Below are 9,472 nucleotides of genomic sequence, written 5' to 3' on the forward strand. Positions count from 1 at the left end.
AGGGAGCTAGGCTCCTCATCTCCCCCCGTCCCGGCAAGGGCTCCCCCTCCACCTGCTAGCTGTAGTACAAGCCGCATCCAGCAGTTCTTAGACTAGAGTCAGTGGTCATCACGTTCACGCATTCACCTGTGCCCTTGCTCACTGTGGGGGACTCTGCTTTTCAGTGTTTCGATCACTCCTCTGTGATGAGCTGACAGCCAGTTAGGCTAAATCATGTGTGTTGGGAGACATGAAAGGAAAGCGTAGAGACTTGGGCACTAAGAAAAGAAGTTTCTTAATGGGTGGCAATCTTGTAAAGGAGTCCAGACTCAAGGCTGGCTCATCAAGTGAAAAAATACAATGTGAATTTTTTTTTTTTAAAAGCTCACAAAATGACTAAGAGTACAACCGGTCTTAATTTTTCATATAATGAGCATATCTACAAGGGTTTGCAAAAGATAGGGATCCTGTTGTTTTTGTGAGGGCGTCGGGAAAGGGCTCCAGGTCTTACGTACCTTGGGGACTAGTGCTAGCCGGAGGGACCCTGGTGTGAAATCCTTCCTGCCCCTTGGTGATGTGTTAGTCACCATAACCGCAGAACAGCAGGGTGTCATGTTGCTTTCTTAGCGATTAGGCAAATATCTTTCTCGGCTGGCCCTTGGGCTGTACTTGTGTTGTATCAGGAGCTGGCTGGCTAAGCCCAGGATTCTCTAAAATGGAAAATCCCCAGGGAATGAGATAAAATCAAATCTATAAAACAGAAAAGAGCCTGACTCTTATTATTGGTCTTTGCTTCCTTTGAGTCAGCTTGGTATCTTTTAGGAAATAGCAACTTTCCTCCGGGGAGGGCTTGGGGATTGGAATTCCAGCCACCAGTTACTTTGTGACAACTTTCCTTGCCTGCGAAATGGGAGCAAGAGTGTTTATTGTTCTGGGTTATTGTGTGTCAAACTCAACAGGCGAAATAGTACTGGCAAAGGGGCAAATGGGCCCAGCACACCTTAGGCCCTTCGAATATGTTTGTTGCATCTAAAGCAAGAAAGTGTCAAACACAAATTCTTTCCTCTGGTTGGATTTTCTGAGATAAGGCTTTCTACGATTCCAATGTTAAAAAAATTTAGATATTGTAGAAATGAATCGTGAGCCCCCCAGATGGTAGAAGGGCATAGTTGTGCCTTTAGGATACTCCCCTGCAGGTAGGATCTGGTAGGGTCCCCAGGCGACTCCATCCCAGCCTGTGACATCAGCCTCCACCCAGGCTTCCCTCTTGGACCTGAGAATTCACTGGTCTCCCAGACTAGGATGTCACAAAAATCTAAAGCTCAATAAGACCACACAGAGCTCAGGGTGCCTGGGTGACTTAGTCTTTGAGACTCTGCCTTCAGCTCAGGTCAGGATCCCAGGGTCCTGGGATTGAGCCCCACATCGGGCTCCCTGCTCCGCGGGAAGCCTGCTTCTCCCTCTCCCACTCCCCCTGCTTGTGTTCCTTCTCTCGCTGTGTCTCTGTCTGTCAAATAAATAAATAAAATCTTAAAAAAAAAAAAAAAAGACCACACAGAGCTCTTATTTCCTGGCCGAGCCTGCATCTCTTGATTCCTCCCTTCAGTGGCTGGCAACACCATCTACCTGGAGACATTGAGACACAAACCCACCCAGGAGTCCTTCTAGATGTCCCCTGCTTTTCCTAATGCCCTCTGCTTCAGCTAACTATTGTTGTGCAGTCATCCACCTGAAACGATGTCTAAAAACAGCAGATGCTTTATTATTTCTCACAGCTCCGCAGGTTGCCTGGGCTCAGCTGGGTGGTTCTTCTGCTCCGTGTGATGTCATCTGATGGCTTGGTGGGGCTGAGACGTGGGTTCATCATGAGGCTGGTAGTTGATACTGATGGTCAGCTGGGAGCTCAGTGGGGCTGTCCACTGGATAGCAGCTACACATAACCTCTCCACCCATGACCTGCATATCTCTTAATAGAGGGTCTGGGTCCCAAGAGACCTGGGGTTGGGATCTGCAAGGCTTCTTATGATCTAGCCTTAGAAGTTATGGAGTGTCACTTATGTCAGAAGCTATTTCAAACTAAGTCACCATCCCAGCCCAGATCGAGGGGTTTTGGGATCGAGCCCTGCATTGGGCTCTGAGCTGGGCATATGGCCTGCTTGGGATCCTGTCTCTCCCTCTCCCTCTGCCCCTCCCCCCCCCAAGAAAAATAGAAAGCAGCTGTAAAAATAAATACAATAGAAACTAAACGGTATTGTTAAATTATGGTGAGACCCAGTTGCCTGGTAGAAGTTCCGAATTTAAGGCTTGCTCTGTCTTTGTTTAAAGGGTGGTGAGCAAGTGTGGGAGAGACGTTGGAGACCAGCAGCCCCGCAGAGAGGCCTTCTCCTTGATGCTATCGGAGGACGCCGAGGAGAAGCGACAAGAAAGGTGACAAGGTTAACAGCTGGGTATTACTGAAAGTCCTTCCCCGGACCCCCTTAAACCATCTCTGTCCCATGTGACCTACGGGAGAAAATCTGAATTCCTTACCTCAGAATAAAAGGCTTTTCAGGTTCTCTCTGGCCTTCCCCCCTGCCCCCACCCCAATCTGTTAGGCTCCTTCCTACCACATTCTGCCAGGCAGTACAAACTCTGATCATAAGATTGACTTACCCTCCCAATTTACTCTCAACTTATTTATCTGTTTTAGGAATAAGTAAACAAGCAATGGCACAATAAGTAAATATATAAACAAATCAAATTTGAACAAGGCCATTTAATCTGAGCCCTGATTATTTCTGCCTCTTGCCCAAGCAGTGTGGCTTAGGAGGCTGCTGAGTGGCTCAGTCAGGGCAGGGGAAGGAAGGAACGGGCTGAGGTGGGAGAGGCAGTGAGGGGAGGTTGTCCATGACCTTGGGCAGCTGCCGGAGCAGCCCGGGACTACCCACATTGGGACGCCTCTCCCCTGAGTACAGTAACACCTTGGTTTGTATCAACTGTTGCTTCACTGGGCTTTCCTGCTGCTCATTGCAGAATTCAATTTGGACAGATTTCCCAAATCCACCTGGAGAAGAAGTAACTAATTTAAAAATACATTTAAAAGAAAAGTAAGAAATCAAATGGTGTCCCCCAATACATAGACTTTTGCATTAATACACCTTCCATGTCCCTGTTATATATCTGTAACAGTTTGGGGGCCTATAACGATGTAGTCATGAAAATGAGTTTACTAGTTCCTGCTTGGCCCTCCAAGGGGATGATATCAGCCCCACCACCACCCCAGTGATTGTCGTGAAGCTCATTCTGTGTCAACCTTCCTGTGGCTCACCAGCAGGGGCAGGGGAATGTGGGACGTACAGCACATGCGGGTGCATTTGCAATTCCGTGAGGCCCACCGTGTCTCCATAGGAGCACACGTGCTTGGGGCTGGCTCTGCCTCTGCACAGACCCACCTGCTGGCATGCCACTGCCTTCAGGGACTGGCCCCTAGTCTGGGCAGAGCTCACTCCCACTCAGCTCTCAGGACTTGCTCAACTGTCTCCTCCTGCAGGAAGCCCTCCTGGGTTCCTCCTGGGCTCCTCCTGGGCTCTTGTGCCAGGGACTGGCAAGGAGCCTGGCACAGAGGGGTGCTCACCAAAGTTCCCTCCTAGCCCCACGTGCCCAGCTTGGGGGGATGGCAGAAGTGCCACCGCTAAAAGGAACCAGAGCCAGACAGTAGTTAAAACAGTAAAAACAGATTTTATTCAGGGCCTAATGCAATAGGGGAAAAGAGGCCTCAGAAGAGAATCTGGATTCAGCGAGGACAAGTGAAGATTTATAGCCAAGGAGCAGGGTAGGGGGAAGTTGGTAGATGGACATTTACTAAGACGGAAGAAACATCAGGGGTAGGGGGGATTCTGGTTAAACAGACCAGACAGGATTCTTGCTGAAGGCAAGCCAGGGCGATCAGACATCACGGTGGTGGTGGGCGGGGGGGTCCGGGTGAGGACCATGACCAGATATGGGGTGTGATCAGATACCAAGGGTGGGGATTCTGGCGAAACCAACTTGACAGGATTTTTGTTAAAACTGGGTGACGCAGACAGACACGGAAGCTGGAAGTCAGGGCCTAATTGACATGAGGCCCAGATTAAAAGTTTGGTTAAGGAAATCGTCTTTGTCACAACACCACCACCCCCAATCTGTCTACACTCTAGACCCCACCCCTACCCCATTGCAGGGGCCTGGATTCAACCCTCTGCCCCTGTTGAGGGGACACTTCTGTCATCTCTGCCTGATCCTTCTTTCTGCCCTCTGCCTGCCCTACACTGCCTACGCGGGAGGCTAGGATGGACTCGTATGTCAGACTGGGCAGGCACGGCTTCTGGGGTTGGGGGGCTGTGGTGGGGAGGGGCTCCCTCTGCAAGGACGATGGGCAGAGTCCTTCACAGTGGTGCCAAGGATTGCAGAACCAGGGAGTGTTCCCAGAGTGATCAGGTTCCCCCCGGAATGTAGAAATTGCCATTTCCACAGCTTGACTCTGTCACCTTATGGCATGGACTAAATATTTGTGTCCCCCCCATCTCACCCCCCCCTTTCATATGTTGAAACCTAATGCCCAATGTGATGGCATTAGGAGGTGGGGCCTTTGGGAGGTAACTAGGTCATGAGGGTGGGGTGCTCATTGACAGCATTAATGCCCTTATAAAAGGGACCCCAGAGAGCTCCCTTGACCCTTCCACTGAATAAGGACACAGCCAGTGTCAGGTGTGAACTAGGAGGCAGGTTCTCACCGGACACTGAATCTACCAGGGCCTTGATCTTGGACTTCCCAATCTCCGGAACTGTGAGAAATCAGTGTTTGTGGTTTAAACCACCAAGTCTATGGTATCTTTGTTATAGAAGCTCAAATCGACGAAGACACTTTGTCACTTTGAAGCCTTGTCACTTCCCACGTAAGTTATCTCAACAGCCTTCGATCAGCTCCCTGCTGTCCACCTGGACCCCTGCCATGCCCCCTCCCCCCACCCCCGCATCCATCCTGGCAAATCATGACCCACCTCTGCCTGGTGCCTTTGCTGGCTGCTTGTCACCATAGGGGCCCTACTGAGGCATGAGGCTCCAGCCACCCCGTGGCCCCAAATCCCCTACTGGCCCCAAGCTCTCCACCTACAGGCTCTTGCTCAGGTCAGGTCTCACCCCTCACCCCCCCACTGCATCCCAGCTTCTGGCCCTCTCTGGGGCTTGGCTGAAATGCCACCTGGCCCATGGCTCACAGGCTGCACCTCCTAGTTGGGACCCATGCCTCTCTGCACCTGGAGGCTCTATGTCCCTTACTGCTGTCCCGCCAGACCAGCCCATGTAGCACGGTGCAGGGGGAGCTCAAGTCAAGGCTAGTCCTTGTGTCTGGGAGGAGGTGCCATTTCCCCTCTGCCCAGCCCACCTCCACCAGCCCCTTCCCAGTGCCCTCCTGGGAAAGATCTGCCGACTGGTCAGTTGCTGGCTGGGCTGAGTGGCAACGTCCAGTTTGGGTCCCTGTTGTTCTTGCTGCTTCCTGCTCCTTCAGGGTGCACAGGCCTGGGCACATAATGGCAGCCACCTCTCTCCTCTCTCGTTCCGGCTCAGGGACACCTGGGGGGAGGGCGGACCAGCCCCTGACATAGGTCTGCTCACTGTACCTCTCTCCCCAGGCTGATTCATGTTGGCAGAGGCCTCGAGTGGAACTGGGTCCCTTCCTCTGAGGTTCCTTCGATTTCTGACCCACCAGCCACCCCTCCCAGAGGCAGACAATTGGCAGGACTTGGGCACATCTAGATCCTGGCTCATCTTGTCAAAAATGGCACCAAACCCATCTCGGTTCCGATTACCTCTAATGTGGAATCCCAACACCGTGTCTGCATCTATAATTGTTACCGGAGGGCTGTCACTGCCACGCAGGATGGCAATTCTGAGCTCTGAGATGCCCCTCGGTAAATTCAGACGGCCTTAAGCAGCATCTCTGGGTGGGTGGGGCCAGCACCATAGACAAGTCTGGGCTCCATTTTGCTCTTGCCGGTCCCCACTCCTGCTAATGTCTCTCCCTACTCAGCCCTGGCACCTCCCGTTGGCTTTCACGGCTCAGTATGCAGCCCCGACTCTTGGGGCCCATTGAGCCAGGGGCCCAAGTGAAGGCCCTGTCTCCTCGCCCTCCCCACCACCTAGACAGCAGGGCCTGAGCTCTTCAGAGAACCCCTGGCACGAGCACAGGGCCCTGCGCTCAGAAAGCGTGCAGGCGTGCAGGTGTGCGAGGGAACACGCCCCAGCAAGGATCCCTGCTGAGAATACAGGAAAAGCAGGGATAAGGCTGCCTCAGAGGGAGTGGGGGTGCCATTGAGGACGTGAGAACCTACAGGAAGGGCCAGGACTCGGCCAGGACAGCAAGACTCATGAAACCCAAGCAGCAGGGCTACCCAGAGCTTTCGGGAACATCACTGCATGATGGAGGGAAGGGGGGGGGGAGTCAAGGCTGGAACCTGGGTCTCTGGCTCTCCAGCACCCCTGGGAAAAGAGGCCCACCTGGCAGGAGCCCTGCCCTAGGTCGTGTTCGGGTTCCATGCCTATAGGCGTTGGGGTAGCCAGTGCCAATCCCTGGCAGCTCTGAGCTTTGATGGCTGGACGCATCAGGGCCAGGTGACTTGAGGACATGAGAGTCCCAAGCATGACCCATTTGGGACAGCCTAGCACTGCTCGGGGTAGGCACAAAGATGACCTGGGACCCAGGGGAGGGTCATCTGCAGAGGCTTGGCCAGTCTGGGGTGGATGGCAAGTCCCACACCCCAAGCACCTAATCCGGATCCAGTGGAGAGCTGACGTGGAAGGAACCGGGTCAGGTAAGGTCGTAAGAGTGGGGAATTATATTGGTTTAACTATAAAAGAAGCACAGATACAAAGGCTCCTATCAAGCAGCTTGATTCCCACAGAATAGTGGGCCGTCTGCCCGAGCACACCTTGCTTCGGAAGTCACAGGTATGGGAGGGGCAGGGGAGGAGAGTACCTTGGGGCAGTGTCCCAAGCCTAACTGTGACCTTGGATGTGCTGACTGGGTGGTGGACGGTGGGGCCTTTGTGTGGCTGCACCACTTGGGTGTCTTGGGCTGGACAAGCTTTGAGGGACTCTGCCTGTCACAGGGCAGGAAGGAGGAGAGGCTCAGAGAGGCCCAGGGGCATCAATCTCCCTGCTCAGCCTCCGGAGGACAGCAGAGACTCGGGCAGAGTGGGATGGAGGCCAGAGCCTGCTGAGTGGGGAGTCTGGTGGACTCTGTGCCTCTGAAAATCTCTTCGGAGAAGGGAGGGGAAGAAATCAAGTCTTGGTTTAGGTATCCAGTGCGGACAGGCAAAGAAGAGTTCTGCGGAGATCCTGGGGTGATGCAGGGTCCCTGCCTAATGAGGCTGGTCCTGTGTGAGCCCGCCAACCCCCCGTATGCTCTCTACCCAGCTTTGGGCATTGGACTGTGCCTGCCCTCCACAGCCCAAGCTGATTAATGGGGTGCGCTGGCAGGAAGGGTGGGGAGGACAGGGTTGGGGTATTCTCCCCCCTCGCCACGGTCGCAGCTCCCACCGGGGGGACCCCATCTGCACTTCTGCTCTCCCCAGGCTGGACAACATCCTTCCCTGCCCCCCACCCCTAGGGCCCAGTGCCAGTCTCTGGGGCCTCCGTCCCTGTTGTTCCCCTTTACCTGCCCTCCACTGCTCCTGTTAGCTATCCTACACTCAAACCCTCTCCTCAGGACTACCTGGGGATGAAGGGTGGGGAAGGGTCTATGCTGGGGGTCTAGGGCTCCAAATGGGAGGTACCACGTGGAAGTGGGCACAGAGAACGGCAAACCCCAGCCTCAACTACAGGGGCTGCTGGTCACCTCTCAGGGGCCCCTAACAGGTACCTTGTAAACCGTGACCTCTGTGTGGGCAGAACTTCTGATTTTTTCAGTCTTTTTTACAAGAGACCCTCAACTTTTAAGTATTATCCGTTTTAAAACATTTTAAAAACACCAGAAGCCAAAGACAATTACCGTGAAGAGTTAGACTCGGCTGGGGGGTGGACAGCTGGTGCTCTGGGCTGGAGAAGGTGAGGCTTGGTGCGGGGGGTCCTGCACCCCTCTGCAGGACACAGGTTTGAGTCCTCTGTAGGCCTGAGAAGCTCCCCAGCCAGGGCCTGAGGTTTTGGAGGGGAGAAGCTGTTATTTCAGGCAGGTTTGAACCTGCCCTGAGCCCGGTCAGTTTGCTGCTGTCCTGAGGGCCCAAGGCTGGGCGACACCACAGAAAATTTAAGAATAATGGTGCCTGTGGGCGGGAGCTTGGGAAGGAGCAGGGCTGCACCATTCCTGACTGGGGCTTGCAAGCAGGCTGAAAAGGGCCTGGACCTCTGCGAAGCCAAGAGCTCACCCTCACACCCAGCCAAGGCCCCTGGGGGTGGATGCAGACAGGTGTGGGGGAGGACTGCCGGCGGACTCTCATTCCAACCACCTCACCTTGTCACAGTCACTTCCCTTCCCAGAGGCCCTCTGCATCATCCTGATTACAGGTCCCTCCAGGTAAAGCTCCAATCCCAGGCCCTACTGCATTCATTCGGCTGCCCTAGCCCACTGCCCCTCAGTCCTCATTCTCATCCATTCTGGGTAAAACCCTCGCATTTAGCAGCATTGATCCCTCACGCACCGGTGGCCCCGTCAGCAGGGCCGGTGAGCAGTGAACACCTGGCCCACCTGCTACAGTCCCACTTGCTCATCACCTGCAAGGGATCGCCCCTGCCTCTGTCAGGTGTCATGGCATTTGGAGTGGATGGCTGCCTCCACGAGGCCCCTCCAACAGGTCATCGCCTACCTCCACCGTCCCAGGACCTGGAGAGGGTCCCAAGGCCGGGGGTGGGCCTAGCTCCGGTCTGGCACTCAGCAGGTACTCCCTGCACCTTGGTTGCATTAGGAATTCCGACTGGGCTTGGGGAGGGACTAGGCTCGGAGCCCAGGGATCTCATGGGGAGAGTCAAGGGGGAGGCCGGGGTTGGAGTGTCCAGGGGTTGGGGCCAGGGTCTCGGGGGGGGGGGGGCGCTGGGGTGTCCAGGGCTGGAGTCAGGGTTTCAGGTCGAATCAGGGAGCGCTGGGGTTCCCAGAAGTGGAGTCAGGGTCTCGGGTCAGAGCAGGGGGCGCTGGGGTTCCCAGGGGAGGAGTCGGGGTCTTGGGTCGGGACAGGGGGCCCTGGGGTTCCCAGGAGTGGGGCACCGGGGTCCCCAAGGGTGGGGCCGGGATCCGGGACCCAAAGCGCCCTCTCTCACACGCCGAGCGCTTCCTCTCCCTCCACGCACGCCCCCTCCGGGAGCCGCGCTCGACCCCGCGTGACCGGAAGTGGCCCCCCGTGGGCGCGGGCGGGGCGGGGCCCGGCGGCGGCACTTCCGGTGCCCACGCGCCGCCGCCGCGCAGCTCCGGGGCCGTCACTTTGTGTAGCGCGGGGCGCGCAGGCCCGGCCCGGCCCCGGCGTCCGGCGGCGGCTCGGCCGGCCCGGCG

The sequence above is a fragment of the Callorhinus ursinus genome, unplaced genomic scaffold, assembly GCF_003265705.2.
Source record: "Callorhinus ursinus isolate GAN/ISIS: 27379988/994484 unplaced genomic scaffold, GSC_fseal_2.0 scaffold70, whole genome shotgun sequence".
NCBI lineage: Eukaryota > Metazoa > Chordata > Mammalia > Carnivora > Otariidae > Callorhinus > Callorhinus ursinus.